The sequence below is a fragment of the Chiloscyllium plagiosum genome, unplaced genomic scaffold, assembly GCF_037043375.1.
Source record: "Chiloscyllium plagiosum isolate Xiang-an unplaced genomic scaffold, Cpla_swu_hap1 HiC_scaffold_1, whole genome shotgun sequence".
In the NCBI taxonomy this organism is placed as follows: Eukaryota; Metazoa; Chordata; class Chondrichthyes; order Orectolobiformes; family Hemiscylliidae; genus Chiloscyllium; species Chiloscyllium plagiosum.
In genome coordinates this window covers 48,517,031-48,532,169 of record NW_028270139.1, presented here as the reverse complement: position 1 = coordinate 48,532,169, position 15,139 = coordinate 48,517,031, and positions in this window count along the sequence as shown.

The following is a 15,139-nucleotide window of genomic DNA, read 5'->3' as shown; positions in this document are numbered from 1 at the left end:
TGAGTGCGAGTGGGGAGTGCGGTGAGCTGAGTGGAAGTGGGGAGAGTGGGGAGCTGAGTGGGAGTGGGGCGAGTGGGGAGCTGAGTGGGAGTGGGGCGAGTGGGGAGCTGAGTGGGAGTGGGGAGAGCGTGGAGCTGAGTGGGAGCGGGGAGCTGAGTGGGAGTGGGGAGAGTGGGGTGCTGAGTGGGAGCGGGGAGAGCGGGGAGCTGAGTGGGAGTGGGGAGAGCGGGGAGCTGAATGGGAGCGGGGAGAGTGGGTAGAGCGGGGAGAGTGGGGTGCTGAGTGGGAGTGGGGAGAGCGGGGAGCTGAGTGGGAGCAGGAAGAGCAGGGAGCTGAGTGGGAGAGTGGGGAGCTGAGTGGGAGCGGGGCGAGTGGGGAGCTGAGTGGGAGTGGGGAGAGTGGGGAGCTGAGTGGGTAGAGCGGGGAGAGCGGGGAGCAGAGTGGGAGTGGGGAGAGCGGGGAGATGAGTGGAAGTCGGGAGAGCGGGGAGCTGAGTGGGAGTGATGAGAGCGGGGAGCTGAGTGGGAGTGGACCGAGTTGGGAGCTGAGTGGGAGTGGGGAGAGCGGGGAGCTGAGTGGGAGCGGGGAGAGCGGGGAGCTGAGTGGGTGTGGGGAGAGCGGGGAGCTAAGTGGGAGTGGGGAGAGCGGGGAGCTGTGTGGGAGTGGGGAGAGCGGGGAGTTGAGTGGGAGTGGGGAGAGCAGGGAGCTGAGTGGGAGCGGGGGGAGCTGAGTGGGAGTCGGGAGAGCAGGGAGCTGAGTGGGAGCGGGGAGAGTGGGGAGCTGATTGGGAGCGGGGAGAGCGGGGAGCTGAGTGGGAGTGGGGAGATGAGTGGGAGTGGGGAGAGTGGGGACCTGAGTGTGAGTCGGGAGAGCGGGGAGCTGAGTGGGAGTGGGGAGCTGAGTGGGAGTGGGGAGAGCGGGGAGCTGAGTGGGAGCAGGGAGCTGAGTGGGAGTGGGGAGACCGGGGAGCTGAGTGGGAGTAGGGAGAGCAGGGAGCTGAGTGGAAGTGGGGAGCTGAGTGGGAGTGGGGAGCTGAGTGGGAGTGGGGAGAGCGGGGAGCTGTGTGGGAGCGGGGAGAGTGGGGAGCTGAGTGGGAGTGGGGAGCTGAGTGGGAGTGGGGAGAGCGGGGAGCAGTGTGGGAGCGGGGAGAGTGGGGAGCTGCGTGGGAGAGTGGGGAGAGCAGTGAGCTGAGCGGGAGCGGGGAGAGTGGGGAGCTGAGTGGAAGTGGGGCGAGTGGGGAGCTGAGTGGGAGTGAGGAAAGCGGGGAGCTGAGTGGGAGTGGGGCGAGTGGGGAGCTGAGTGGGAGTGGGGAGAGCGTGGAGCTGAGTGGGAGTGGAGAGAGCGGGGAGCTGAGTGCGAGTGGGGAGTGCGGTGAGCTGAGTGGAAGTGGGGAGAGTGGGGAGCTGAGTGGGAGTGGGGCGAGTGGGGAGCTGAGTGGGAGTGGGGCGAGTGGGGAGCTGAGTGGGAGTGGGGAGAGCGTGGAGCTGAGTGGGAGCGGGGAGCTGAGTGGGAGTGGGGAGAGTGGGGTGCTGAGTGGGAGCGGGGAGAGCGGGGAGCTGAGTGGGAGTGGGGAGAGCGGGGAGCTGAGTGGGAGTGGGGAGAGCGAGGAGCTGAGTGGGTGCGGAGGGAGCTGAGTGGGAGTGGGGAGAGCAGGGAGCCGAGTGGGAGCGGGGACAGTGGGAAGATAATTGGGAGCGGGGAGAGCAGGGAGCTGAGTGGAAGTGGGAAAGTGAGAAGTTGAGAGGGAGTGGAGAGAGTGGGGAGCTGAGTGAGAGTGGGGAGAGTGGGGAGCTGAGTGGGAGTAGAGAGCGCGGGGAGCTGAGTGGGAGTGGGGAGCTGAGTGGGAGTGGGGAGAGCGGTGAGCTGAGTGGGAGTGGGGCGAGTGGGGAGCTGAGTGGGAGTGGGGAGAGCGGGGTGCTGAGTGGGAGCGGGGAGCTGAGTGGGAGTGGGGAGAGCGGGGAGCTGAGTGGGAGAGGGGAGAGCGGGGTGCTGAGTGGGAGCGGGGAGAGCGGGGAGCTGAGTGGGAGTGGGGAGAGCAGGGAGCTGAGTGGGAGCGGAGAGAGCTGAGTGGGAGTGGGGAGAGCAGGGAGCTGAGTGGGAGTAGGGAGAGCGGGGAGCTGAGTGGGAGTGGGGAGCTGAGTGGGAGTGTGGAGAGCGGGGAGCTGAGTGGGAGCGGGGTGCTGAGTGGGAGTGGGGAGCTGAGTGGGAGTGGGGAGAGCGGGGAGCTGAGTGGGAGTGGGGAGACCGGGGAGCTGACTGGGAGTAGGGAGAGCGGGGAGCTGAGTGGAAGTGGGGAGAGTGAGAAGTTGAGAGGGAATGGAGAGAGTGGGGACCTGATTGGGAGCGGGGAGTTGAGTGGGAGTGGGGAGACCGGGGAGCTGAGTGGGAGTGGGGAGAGTGGGGAGCTGAGTGGGTGTAGGGAGAGCGGGGAGCTGAGTGGGAGTGGGGAGCTGAGTGGGAGTGGGGAGAGCGGGGAGCTGAGTTGGAGCGGGGAGCTGAGTGGGAGTGGGGAGAGCGGGGAGCTGAGTTGGAGCGGGGAGCTGAGTGGGAGTGGGGAGCTGAGTGGGAGTGGGGAGAGCGGGGAGCTGTGTGGGAGCGGGGAGAGTGGGGAGTTGAGTGGGAGTGGGGAGAGCGGGGGGCTGAGTGGGAGCGGGGAGAGTGGAGAGAGCGGGGAGCTGAGTGGGAGTGGGGAGAGCGGGTAGCTGAGTGGGAGCGGGGAGTTGAGTGGGAGTGGGGAGCTGAGTGGGAGTGGGAAGAGCGGGGAGCTGTGTGGGAGCGTGGAGAATGGGGAGCTGAGTGGGAGTGGGGAGAGCAGAGAGCTGAGCGGGAGCGGGGAGAGTGGGGAGCTGAGTGGAAGTGGGGAGAGCGGGGAGCTGAGTGGGAGTGAGGAGAGTGGGGAGCTGAGTGGGAGTGAGGAGAGCGGGGAGCTGAGTGGGAGTGGGGCGAGTGGGGAGCTGAGTTGGAGTGTGTAGAGTGGGGAGCTGAGTGGGAGTGAGGAGAGCGGGGAGCTGAGTGGGAGTGAGGAGAGTGGGGAGCTGAGTGGGAGTGAGGAGAGCGGGGAGCTGTTTGGGAGCGGGGTGAGTGGGGAGCTGAGTGGGAGCGGGAAGAGCGGGGAGCTGAGTGGGAGCGGGGAGCTGAGTGGGAGTGGGGAGACCGGGGAGCTGAGTGGGAATGGGGAGAGCAGGGAGCTGAGTGGAAGTGGGGAGAGTGAGAAGTTGAGAGAGAGTGGGGAGCTGAGTGGGAGCGGGGAGCTGATTGGGAGTGGGGAGACCGGGGAGCTGAGTGGGAGTGGGGAGAGTGGGGAGCTGAGTGGGATTTGGGAGAGCGGGGAGCTGAGCGGGGAGCGGGGAGGTGAGTGGGAGTGGGGAGCTTAGTGGAAGTGGAGAGAGCAATGAGCTGAGCAGGAGCGGGGAGAGTGGGGAGCTGAGTGGAAGTGGGGAGAGTGGGGAGCTGAGTGGGAGTGAGGAGAGTGGGGAGCTGAGTGGGAGTGGGGAGAGCAGGGAGCTGAGTGGGAGTGGGGAGAGCGGGGAGCTGAGCGGGGAGCGGGGAGCTGAGTGGGAGTGGGGAGCTGAGTGGGAGTGGGGAGAGCGGGGATCTGTGTGGGAGCGGGGAGAGTGGGGAGCTGAATGGGAGTGGGGAGAGCAGTGAGCTGTTTGGGAGCGGGGAGAGCGGTGAGCTGAGTGGAAGTGGGGAGAGCAGGGAGCTGTTTGGGAGCGGGGAGAGCGGTGAGCTGAGCAGGAGTGGGGAGAGTGGGGAGCTGAGTGGAAGTGGGGAGAGCAGGGAGCTGTTTGGGAGCGGGGAGAGCGGTGAGCTGAGCAGGAGCGGGGAGAGTGGGGAGCTGAGTGGAAGTGGGGAGAGCGGGGAGCTGAGTGGGAGTGGGGAGAGCGGGGAGCTGAGCGGGGAGCGGGCAGCTGAGTGGGAGTGGGGATCTGAGTGGGAATGGGGAGAGCGGAGAGCTGAGTGGGAGCGGGGAGAGTGGGGAGAGCGGGGAGCTGAGTGGGAGTGGGGAGACCGGGGAGCTGACTGGGAGTAGGGAGAGCGGGGAGCTGAGTGGAAGTGGGGAGAGTGAGAAGTTGAGAGGGAATGGAGAGAGTGGGGACCTGATTGGGAGCGGGGAGTTGAGTGGGAGTGGGGAGACCGGGGAGCTGAGTAGGAGTGGGGAGAGTGGGGAGCTGAGTGGGTGTAGGGAGAGCGGGGAGCTGAGTGGGAGCGGAAAGAGCGGGGAGCTGAGTGGGAGCGGGGAGAGCGGGGAGATAAGTGGGAGCGGGGAGAGCAGGGAGCTGAGTGGGAGCGGGGAGCTGAGTGGGAGTAGGGAGACCGGGGAGCTGACTGGGAGTAGGGAGAGCGGGGAGCTGAGTGGGAGAGTGAGAAGTTGAGAGGGAATGGAGAGAGTGGGGACCTGATTGGGAGCGGGGAGTTGAGTGGGAGTGGGGAGACCGGGGAGCTGAGTGGGAGTGGGGAGAGTGGGGAGCTGAGTGGGAGTAGGGAGAGCGGGGAGCTGAGTGGGAGTGGGGAGCTGAGTGGGAGTGGGGAGAGCGGGGAGCTGAGTTGGAGCAGGGAGCTGAGTGGGAGTGGGGAGCTGAGTGGGAGTGGGGAGAGCGGGGAGCTGTGTGGGAGCGGGGAGAGTGGGGAGCTGAGTGGGAGTGGGGAGAGCAGAGAGCTGAGTGGGAGCGGGGAGAGCGGGGAGAGTGGGGAGCTGAGTTGCAGTGGGGAGAGCAGGGAGCTGAGTGGGAGTGGGGAGAGTGGGGAGAGCGGGTAGCTGAGTGGGAGCGGGGAGTTGAGTGGGAGTGGGGAGCTGAGTGGGAGTGGGGAGAGCGGGGAGCTGTGTGGGAGCGTGGAGAATGGGGAGCTGAGTGGGAGTGGGGAGAGCAGAGAGCTGAGCGGGAGCGGGGAGAGTGGGGAGCTGAGTGGAAGTGGGGAGAGCGGGGAGCTGAGTGGGAGTGAGGAGAGTGGGGAGCTGAGTGGGAGTGAGGAGAGCGGGGAGCTGAGTGGGAGTGGGGCGAGTGGGGAGCTGAGTTGGAGTGTGTAGAGTGGGGAGCTGAGTGGGAGCGGGGAGTGTGGGTAAGCGGGGAGCTGAGTGGGGGTGGGGAGAGCAAGGAGCTGAGTGGGAGGGGTGGGAGCTGAGTGGGAGTGGGGAGTGCACGGAGCTGTTTGGGAGCGTGGTGAGTGGGGAGCTGAGTGGGAGCGGGGAGCTGAGTGGGAGTGGGGAGACCGGGGAGCTGAGTGGGAGTGGGGAGAGCAGGGAGCTGAGTGGAAGTGGGGAGAGTGAGAAGTTGAGAGAGTGTGGGGAGCTGAGTGGGAGCGGGGAGCTGATTGGGAGTGGGGAGACCGGGGAGCTGAGTGGGAGTGGGGAGAGTGGGGAGCTGAGTGGGATTTGGGAGAGCGGGGAGCTGAGCGGGGAGCGGGGAGCTGAGTGGGAGTGGGGAGCTTAGTGGAAGTGGGGAGAGCAATGAGCTGAGCAGGAGCGGGGAGAGTGGGGAGCTGAGTGGAAGTGGGGAGAGTGGGGAGCTGAGTGGGAGTGAGGAGAGTGGGGAGCTGAGTGGGAGTGGGGAGAGCAGGGAGCTGAGTGGGAGTGGGGAGAGCGGGGAGCTGAGCGGGGAGCGGGGAGCTGAGTGGGAGTGGGGAGCTGAGTGGGAGTGGGGAGAGCGGGGATCTGTGTGGGAGCGGGGAGAGTGGGGAGCTGAATGGGAGTGGGGAGAGCAGTGAGCTGTTTGGGAGCGGGGAGAGCGGTGAGCTGAGTGGAAGTGGGGAGAGCAGGGAGCTGTTTGGGAGCGGGGAGAGCGGTGAGCTGAGCAGGAGCGGGGAGAGTGGGGAGCTGAGTGGAAGTGGGGAGAGCAGGGAGCTGTTTGGGAGCGGGGAGAGCGGTGAGCTGAGCAGGAGCGGGGAGAGTGGGGAGCTGAGTGGAAGTGGGGAGAGCGGGGAGCTGAGTGGGAGTGGGGAGAGCGGGGAGCTGAGCGGGGAGCGGGCAGCTGAGTGGGAGTGGGGATCTGAGTGGGAATGGGGAGAGCGGAGAGCTGAGTGGGAGCGGGGAGAGTGGGGAGAGCGGGGAGCTGAGTGGGAGTGGGGAGACCGGGGAGCTGACTGGGAGTAGGGAGAGCGGGGAGCTGAGTGGAAGTGGGGAGAGTGAGAAGTTGAGAGGGAATGGAGAGAGTGGGGACCTGATTGGGAGCGGGGAGTTGAGTGGGAGTGGGGAGAGTGGGGAGCTGAGTGGGTGTAGGGAGAGCGGGGAGCTGAGTGGGAGCGGAAAGAGCGGGGAGCTGAGTGGGAGCGGGGAGAGCGGGGAGATAAGTGGGAGCGGGGAGAGCAGGGAGCTGAGTGGGAGCGGGAGCTGAGTGGGAGTGGGGAGACCTGATTGGGACCGGGGAGCTGAGTGGGAGTGGGGAGAGTGGGGAGCTGAGTGGGTGTAGGGAGAGCGGGGAGCTGAGTGGGAGCGGAAAGAGCGGGGAGCTGAGTGGGAGCGGGGAGAGCGGGGAGATAAGTGGGAGCGGGGAGAGCAGGGAGCTGAGTGGGAGCGGGAGCTGAGTGGGAGTGGGGAGACCGGGGAGCTGACTGGGAGTAGGGAGAGCGGGGAGCTGAGTGGAAGTGGGGAGAGTGAGAAGTTGAGAGGGAATGGAGAGAGTGGGGACCTGATTGGGAGCGGGGAGTTGAGTGGGAGTGGGGAGACCGGGGAGCTGAGTGGGAGTGGGGAGAGTGGGGAGCTGAGTGGGAGTAGGGAGAGCGGGGAGCTGAGTGGGAGTGGGGAGCTGAGTGGGAGTGTGGAGAGCAGGGAGCTGAGTTGGAGCAGGGAGCTGAGTGGGAGTGGGGAGCTGAGTGGGAGTGGGGAGAGCGGGGAGCTGTGTGGGAGCGGGGAGAGTGGGGAGCTGAGTGGGAGTGGGGAGAGCAGAGAGCTGAGTGGGAGCGGGGAGAGCGGGGAGAGTGGGGAGCTGAGTTGCAGTGGGGAGAGCAGGGAGCTGAGTGGGAGTGGGGAGAGTGGGGAGAGCGGGTAGCTGAGTGGGAGCGGGGAGTTGAGTGGGAGTGGGGAGCTGAGTGGGAGTGGGGAGAGCGGGGAGCTGTGTGGGAGCGTGGAGAATGGGGAGCTGAGTGGGAGTGGGGAGAGCAGAGAGCTGAGCGGGAGCGGGGAGAGTGGGGTGCTGAGTGGAAGTGGGGAGAGCGGGGAGCTGAGTGGGAGTGAGGAGAGTGGGGAGCTGAGTGGGAGTGAGGAGAGCGGGGAGCTGAGTGGGAGTGGGGCGAGTGGGGAGCTGAGTTGGAGTGTGTAGAGTGGGGAGCTGAGTGGGAGCGGGGAGAGTGGGTAAGCGGGGAGCTGAGTGGAGGTGGGGAGAGCGGGGAGCTGAGTGGGGGTGGGGAGAGCGGGGAGCTGAGTGGGACTGGGGAGAGCAAGGAGCTGAGTGGGAGGGGTGGGAGCTGAGTGGGAGTGGGGAGTGCACGGAGCTGTTTGGGAGCGGGGAGAGTGGGGAGCTGAGTGGGAGCGGGAAGAGCGGGGAGCTGAGTGGGAGCCGGGAGCTGAGTGGGAGTGGGGAAACCGGGGAGCTGAGTGGGAGTGGGGAGAGCAGGGAGCTGAGTGGAAGTGGGGAGAGTGAGAAGTTGAGAGAGAGTGGGGAGCTGAGTGGGAGCAGGGAGCTGATTGGGAGTGGGGAGAACGGGGAGCTGAGTGGGAGTGGGGAGAGTGGGGAGCTGAGTGGGATTGGGGAGAGCGGGGAGCTGAGCGGGGAGCGGGGAGCTGAGTGGGAGTGGGGAGCTGAGTGGGAGTGGGGAGAGCAATGAGCTGAGCAGGAGCGGGGAGAGTGGGGAGCTGAGTGGAAGTGGGGAGAGCGGGGAGCTGAGTGGGAGTGAGGAGAGTGGGGAGCTGAGTGGGAGTGGGGAGAGCAGGGAGCTGAGTGGGAGTGGGGAGAGCGGGGAGCTGAGCGGGGAGCGGGGATCTGTGTGGGAGCGGGGAGAGTGGGGAGCTGAATGGGAGTGGGGAGAGCAGTGAGCTGAGCGGTAGCGGGGAGAGCTGGGAGCTGAGTGGAAGTGGGGAGAGCAGGGAGCTGTTTGGGAGCGGGGAGAGCGGTGAGCTGAGCAGGAGCGGGGAGAGTGGGGAGCTGAGTGGGAGCGGGAAGAGTGCGGAGAGCGGGGAGCTGAGTGGGAGCGGGGAGAGTGGGGAGCTGAATGGGAGCGGGGAGAGCGGGAGGCTGTGTGGGAGCGGGGAGAGCGGTGAGCTGAGCAGGAGCGGGGAGAGTGGGGAGCTGAGTGGAAGTGGGGAGAGCGGGGAGCTGAGTGGGAGTGGGGAGAGCGGGGAGCTGAGCGGGAGTGGGGAGAGCGGGGAGCTGAGCGGGGAGCGGGCAGCTGAGTGGGAGTGGGGATCTGAGTGGGAATGGGGAGAGCGGGGAGCTGAGTGGGAGTGGGGAGAGCGGGGAGCTGACTGGGAGTAGGGAGAGCGGAGAGCTGAGTGGAAGTGGGGAGAGTGAGAAGTTGAGAGGGAATGGAGAGAGTGGGAGCGGGGGGAGCTGAGTGGGAGTGAGGAGAGCAGGGAGCTGAGTGGGAGCGGGGAGAGCAGGGAGCTGAGTGGGAGTGGGGAGAGTGGGGAGCTGAGTGGGAGCAGGGAGCTGAGTGGGAGTGGGGAGAGCAGGGAGATGAGTGGGAGCAGGGAGAGCAGGGAGCTGAGTGGGAGTGGGGAGAGTGAGAAGTTGAGATGGAGTGGAGAGATGGGGGAGCTGAGTGGGAGTGAGGAGAGCGGGGAGCTGAGTGGGAGTGGGGAGAGTGTGGAGCTGAGTGGGAGCGGTGAGAGCAGAGAGCTAAGTGGGAGCGGGGAGAACGGGGAGCTGAGTGGGCACGGGGAGAGTGGGGAGCTGAGTGGGAGTGGGCACATTGGGGAGCTGAGTGGGAGCGGGGAGAGTGGGGAGCTGAGTGGGAGCGCGGAGAGCGGGGAGCTGAGTGGGAGCGTGGAGAGTGGGAAGTTGAGTGGGAGCGGGGAGCGTGGGGAGCTGAGTGGGAGCGGGGAGAGTGGGGAGTTGAGTGGGAGCGGGGAGCGTGGGGAGCTGAGTGGGAGTGAGGAGAGCGGGGAGCTGAGTGGGAGTGGGGAGAGTGTGGAGCTGAGTGGGAGCGGTGAGAGCAGAGAGCTAAGTGGGAGCGGGGAGAGCGGGGAGCTGAGTGGGCACGGGGAGAGTGGGGAGCTGAGTGGGAGTGGGGACATTGGGGAGCTGAGTGGGAGCGGGGAGAGTGGGGAGCTGAGTGGGAGCGCGGAGAGCGGGGAGCTGAGTGGGAGCGTGGAGAGTGGGAAGTTGAGTGGGACTGGGGAGCGTGGGGAGCTGAGTGGGAGCGGGGAGAGTGGGGAGTTGAGTGGGAGCGGGGAGAGCGGGGAGCTGAGTGGGAGCGGGGAGAGTGGGGAGCTGAGTGGGAGCGGGGAGAGTGGGGAGCTGAGTGGGAGTTGGGCTATTGGGGAGCTGAGTGGGAGTGGGGAGAGTGGGGATCTGTTGGGAGTGGGGAGAGCGGGGAGCTGAGTGGGAGTGGGGAGAGTGGGCAGCTGAGTGGGAACGTGGAGACTGGGGAGAGCGGGGAGAGTGGGTAGAGTGGGGAGCTGAGTAGGAGCGGGGAGAGCGGGGAGCTGAGTGGGAGCGGGGAGAGTGGGGAGCTGAGTGGGAGTGGGGAGAGTGGGGAGCTGAGTGGGAGCGGGAAGAGTGCGGAGAGCGGGGAGCTGAGTGGGAGCGGGGAGAGTGGGGAGCTGAATGGGAGCGGGGAGAGCGGGAGGCTGTGTGGGAGCGGGGAGAGTGGGGAGCTGAGTGGGAGCGGGAAGAGTGCGGAGAGCGGGGAGCTGAGTGGGAGCGGGGAGAGTGGGGAGCTGAGTGGGAGTGTGGAGAGTGGGGAGCTAAGTGGAGAGCTGAGTGGGCGTGGAGAGAGCGGGGAGCTGAGTGGGAGTGGGGAGAGCGGGGAGCTGAGTGGGAGTGGGGAGAGCAGGGAGCTGAATGGGAGCGGGGATAGCAGGGAGCTGGGTGGGAGCGGGGAGAGTGGGGAGCTGAGTGGGAGTGGGGAGAGTGGGGAGCTGAGTGGGAGCAGGGTGAGGGGGGCGAGCGGGGAGCTGAGTGGAAGAGCGGGGAGCTGAGTGGGAGTGGGGCGAGTGGAGCGCTGAGTGGGAGAGGGGAGAGTCGGGAGAGCAGGGAGCTGAGTGGGAGCGGGTAGAGCGGGCACCTGAGTGGGAGCGGGGTGTGCGGCGAGCTGAGTGGGAGCGGGGAGAGTGGGGAGAGCGGGGAGCTGAGTGGGAGCGGGGAGAGTGGGGAGCTGAGTGGGAGTGGGGCGAGTGGGGTGCTGAGTGGGAGTGGGGAGAGTGAGGTGCTGAGTGGGATTGGGGTGATTGGGGAGCCGAGTGGGAGTGGGGAGAGCAGGGAGCTGAATGGGAGCGGGGAGAGTGGGGAGCTGAGTGGGAGTGGGGAGAGCGGGGAGCTGAGTGGGAGCGGGGAGAGCGGGGACCTGAGTGGGAATGGGGAGGGCTGGGAGCTGAGTGGGAGTGGGGAGAGTGGGGAGCTGAGTTGGAGCGGGGAGCTGAGTGGGAGTGGGGAGAGTGAGGATCTGAGTGGGAGTGGGGAGCTGAGTGGGAGTGGGGAGAGTGGGAAGCTGAGTGGGAGCGGGGAGAGCGGAGTGCTGAGTGGGAGCGGGGAGAGTGGGGAGAACGGGGAGCTGAGTGAGAGTGGGGAGAGTGGGTAGAGTGGGGAGCTGAGTGCGAGCGGGGAGAGTGGGGAGCTGAGTGGGAGTGGGGAGAGTGGGGAGCTGAGTGGGAGCGGTGAGAGCGGGGAGCTGAGTGGGAGTGGGGAGAGCGGGGAGCTGAGTGGGAGTGGGGTGAGCGGGGAGCTGAGTGGGAGCGGGGAGAGCGTGGAGCTGGTTGGGAGCGGGGAGAGCAGGGAGCTGAGTGGGAGCGGGGAGAGTGGGGAGCTGAATGGGAGAGTGGAGAGCGGGGAGCTGAGTGGGAGAGGGGAGAGCGGGGAGCTGAGAGGGAGCGGGGTGAGCGGGGACCTGTGTGGGAGCGGGGAGAGCGGGGAGCTAAGTGGGAGCGGGGAGAGTGTGGAGAGTGAGGAGCTGAATGGGAGTGGGGAGGGCGGGGAGCTGAGTGGGAGCGGGGAGAGTGGTGCGCTGATTGGGAGTGAGAGAGCGGGGAGCTGAGTCGGAGCGGGGAGAGTGGGGAGCTGAGTGGGAGGGGGGAGAGTGGGGAGAGCGGGGAGCTGAGTGGAAGCGGGTAGAGCGGGGAGCTGAGTGGGAGCAGTGAAAGTGGGGAGCTGAGTGGGAGTGGGGAGAGTGGGGAGCTGAGTGGGAGTGGGGAGAGTGGGGAGCTGAGTGGGAGTGGGGAGAGCGGGGAGCTGAGTGGGAGCAGTGAAAGTGGGGAGCTGAGTGGGAGTGGGGAGAGTGCGGAGCTGGGTTGGAGTGGTCGAATTGCACTCTTGGAAAGTGAGTGAACTGATATATTTGGGCAGCAGCTGAACCCGAGACCTCCAAGTGTAGTTTCTCCCATCTGCCCTCCTTTTTTAACTAAAAAAAAGACTCTGTGGTGTGTTGATAAGGTAAGGATTTTTCTATTTTTTGATTGTATGTTTTGTAAAAAAAATTTATTTTTTCATTTAACTATTATTTGTTATTATAGTTGGACTAAGGTAAGCCTAAGAGTAAAAATGGAAGGAGATCTCAGACCCTTGTTATACTCCTCTTGCTCAACGTGGGAGCTCAAGGACGAAGCTGATGTCCCTGACCCCTTCACGGGCAGGTAGTGTGTCCAGCTGCAGCCTCAGACTGCATGACGGCTCTGGAGCTGCGGATGGACTCGTTTTGGAGCATCCACAATGCTGAGGAGATCGTGGATAGCTCACACCGCAGATTCGGATTGTTGAGGGAGAAAGAAAATGGGTGACCAAAACGCAGAGAAAGAACAGGAATACAGTACAGGTGTCCCCTGTGGCCATCTCCCTCCAGGACAGGTATACTGTTTTGGATACTGTTGGGGGAGATGGCTCGCCAGGAGAAAGCAGCAGTTGCCAGGTTCATGGCACCGTGGTTGGCTCTGTTGCGCAGAAGGGCAGGAAAAAGAATGGAAGGGCTGTGGTCATAGGGGAATTAATTGCAAAGGGAGTAGGTAGGCAGTTCTGTGGTCAAAAATAAGACTCCCGAATGGTATGTTGCCTCCCAGGCGCATGGGTCGGGGATGTCTCAGATTGGCTCCAGAACATTCTGAAGGGGGTGGGTGAACAGCCAGTTGTCGTGTTGCATGTATGCACCAATGATATTGGTAAAAAAAATGGGCTAAGGCCCTACAAGCAAAATTTAGGGAGCTAGGAGCCAAGTGTAAAAGTAGGACCTCAGAAGTAGTAATCTCAGGATTGCTACCAGTGCCATGTGCCAGTCAGAGTAGAAATTAAAGAATAGGCAGGATGAATGCACGGCTTGAGAGATGGTGCAGGAGGGAGGGGTTCAGGTTTTTGGGACATTGGGACTGGTTCTGGGGAGGTGGGATTATTATAAATTGGACTGTCTACACCTGGGCTGGACTGGAACCAATGGGGGTGCTTTTGTTAATGCTGTTGGGGAGGGTTTAAACTAATGTGGCAGGGCGATGGGAACCAACTGAGGAGGTTAGTGGACAGTAAGGAGGTAGTAACTAAAGTCTGTAAGGAACTAGATAATGAAGTCAGCATGACTACGGGGGAGAGTAGGCAGGGAGTAGATGATAAATGTGAAGGGACAGGTTGTCTGAGGTGCATTTGTTTTAATGCGGGCAGTGTAGTAGGTAACACAGATGAACTTAGGGCTTGGATTAGTACCTGGGAGTATGGTGTTATTGCTATTACTGAGAATTGGTTGAGGGAAAAGCATAATTGGCAAATACATATCCCAGGATATCGATGCTTCAGGCGGGATAGAGAAGGAGGTAAAAGGGGTGGAGGAGTTATATTACTGGTCAGAGAGGATATCACAGTTGTGCTAAAGGAGGGCACTATGGAGGCCATATGGTAGAGCTCAGAAACAGGAAGGGTGTGGTAACAATGTTAGGGCGATGCCACAGTCTCCAAACAGCAAGCGTGAGATGGAAGTGCAAATATGTAAACAGACTATGGAAAGTTGTAGGAGCAACAAGGTGATGGTGATAGGAGATTTTAATTTTCCCAATATTGACTGGGATTCACTTAGTGTTAGAGGTCAAGATGGAGCAGAATTTGTAAGGAGCATCCAGGAGGGTTTTCTCGAGCAGGCTGTAAATAGTCCAACTCGGGAAGGGGCCATACTGAACCTGGTGTTGAGGAATGAGGTGGTTAAAGTTTCAGTGGAGGATTATTTTGGGAATAGTGATCACAATGAGTAAGTTTTAGAATACTCATGGATAAAGATGAGAGTGGTCCAAAGGGAAGTGCTAAACTGGGGGAAGGCCAGCTATAGCAAAATCTGGCAGGAGCTGGGGAATGTGGATTGGAAACAGCTGTTTGAAGGTAAATCCATATTTGATATGTGGGAGGGTTTTAAAGAGAGTGGAGGATAGACGTGTCCCTGTGAAAATGGGGGATAGAAATGGCAAGATAAAGGAACCATGGATGATAGTGAAATTGTGAGATTAACTAAGAGGAAAAAGGAAGCACACATAAGGTCTAGGTGACTGAAAACAGACAAAGAGTTGGGAAAGTAGGACCAATCTGAAACAAGGAATTAAGAGGGCGAAAAGGGTTCATGAAATATCTTTAACTAACAGTGTTAAGGAAAATCCCAAAACCTTTTATTTATATATAAGAAACGAGTGGGCCAACCCTTTCCCTCACTACCCTCTTAAGGACAAAGGAGGAAAGTTATGTGTGGAGTCAGATTCTTAATGAGTACTTTGCATCGGTATTCCCTGAGGAGTGGGCCATGATGGATGCTGAAGTTAGGGATAGGTGTTTGAATATTCTAGGTCAAGTTGGCATAAAGAAGGAGGAAGTGTCGGGTATTCTAAAAGGCATTAAGGTAGACAAGTCCTCAGGTCCAGATGGGATCTATCCCAGGTTATTGAGGGACATGAGAGAAGAAATAGCTGGGGACTGAACAGATATCTTTGCAGTATCCTTGAACACTGGTGAGGTCTTGGAAGACTGGAGAATTTGTAATGTTGTCCGCTCATTTAAGAAGGGCAGCAGTGATAATACAAGTAATTATAGACCAGTGAGCCTGACGTCAATGGCCAGGAAGCTGCTGGAGAAGATAGTGAGGGATATGATCTATTCCTAATTGGAAGAAAATGGGCTTATCAATGATAGGCAACATGGTTTTGTGCAGGAAAGGTCATGTCTTACCAACATAATAGAAATCTTTGAGGAAGTGACAAAGTTGAGAGAAGGACTGTAGATGTCATATACATGGACTTCAGTAAAGCATTTGATAAAGTTCCCCATGGTAGACTGATGGAGAAAGTAAAGTTGCATGGGGTCTAGGGTGTACTAACTGGATTGATAGAGAACTGGCTAGGCAACAGGAGATAGAGAATAGTAGTGGAAGAGAGTTTCTCAAAATGGAGAATTGTGACCAGTGGTGTTCTACAGGGACCACTGTTGTTTATGATATACATAAATGATCTGGAGGAAAGTTTGCAGATGACAGTAAGATTGGTGGAGTAGCAGGTAGTGAAGAGGACTGTTGGAGAATAAAGCAGAATATAGATAGATTGGAGAGATGGGCAGAGAAATGGAAGATGGAGTTCAATCCAGGCAAATGCGAGGTGGTGCATTTTGGAAGACCCAATTTGAGAGCGAACTATATGGTAAATGGAAAAGCCCTGGGGAAAATTGATGTACAAAGAGATCTGGATGTTCAGGTCTATTGTGCCCTGAAAGCGGCAATGCAGGTCGATAGAGTGGTCAAGAAGGCACATGGCATGCTTTCCTTCATCGGTCGGGGTATTGAGTACAAGAGTTGGCAGGTCGTGTTACAGTTGTATAAAACTTTGGTTCGGCCACATATGGAATATTGTGTACAGTTCTGGTCGCCACATTACCAAAAGGATGTGGATGCTTTGGAGTGGGTGCAGTGGAGGTTCACCAGGATGTTGCTTGGTATGGAGGGTGCTAGCTATGAAAAGAGATTGAGTAGTTTAGAATTATTTTCATTGAAAAGACAGAGGTTGAAGGGGGTCATGATTGAGGTCTACAAAAGCATGAGAGGTATC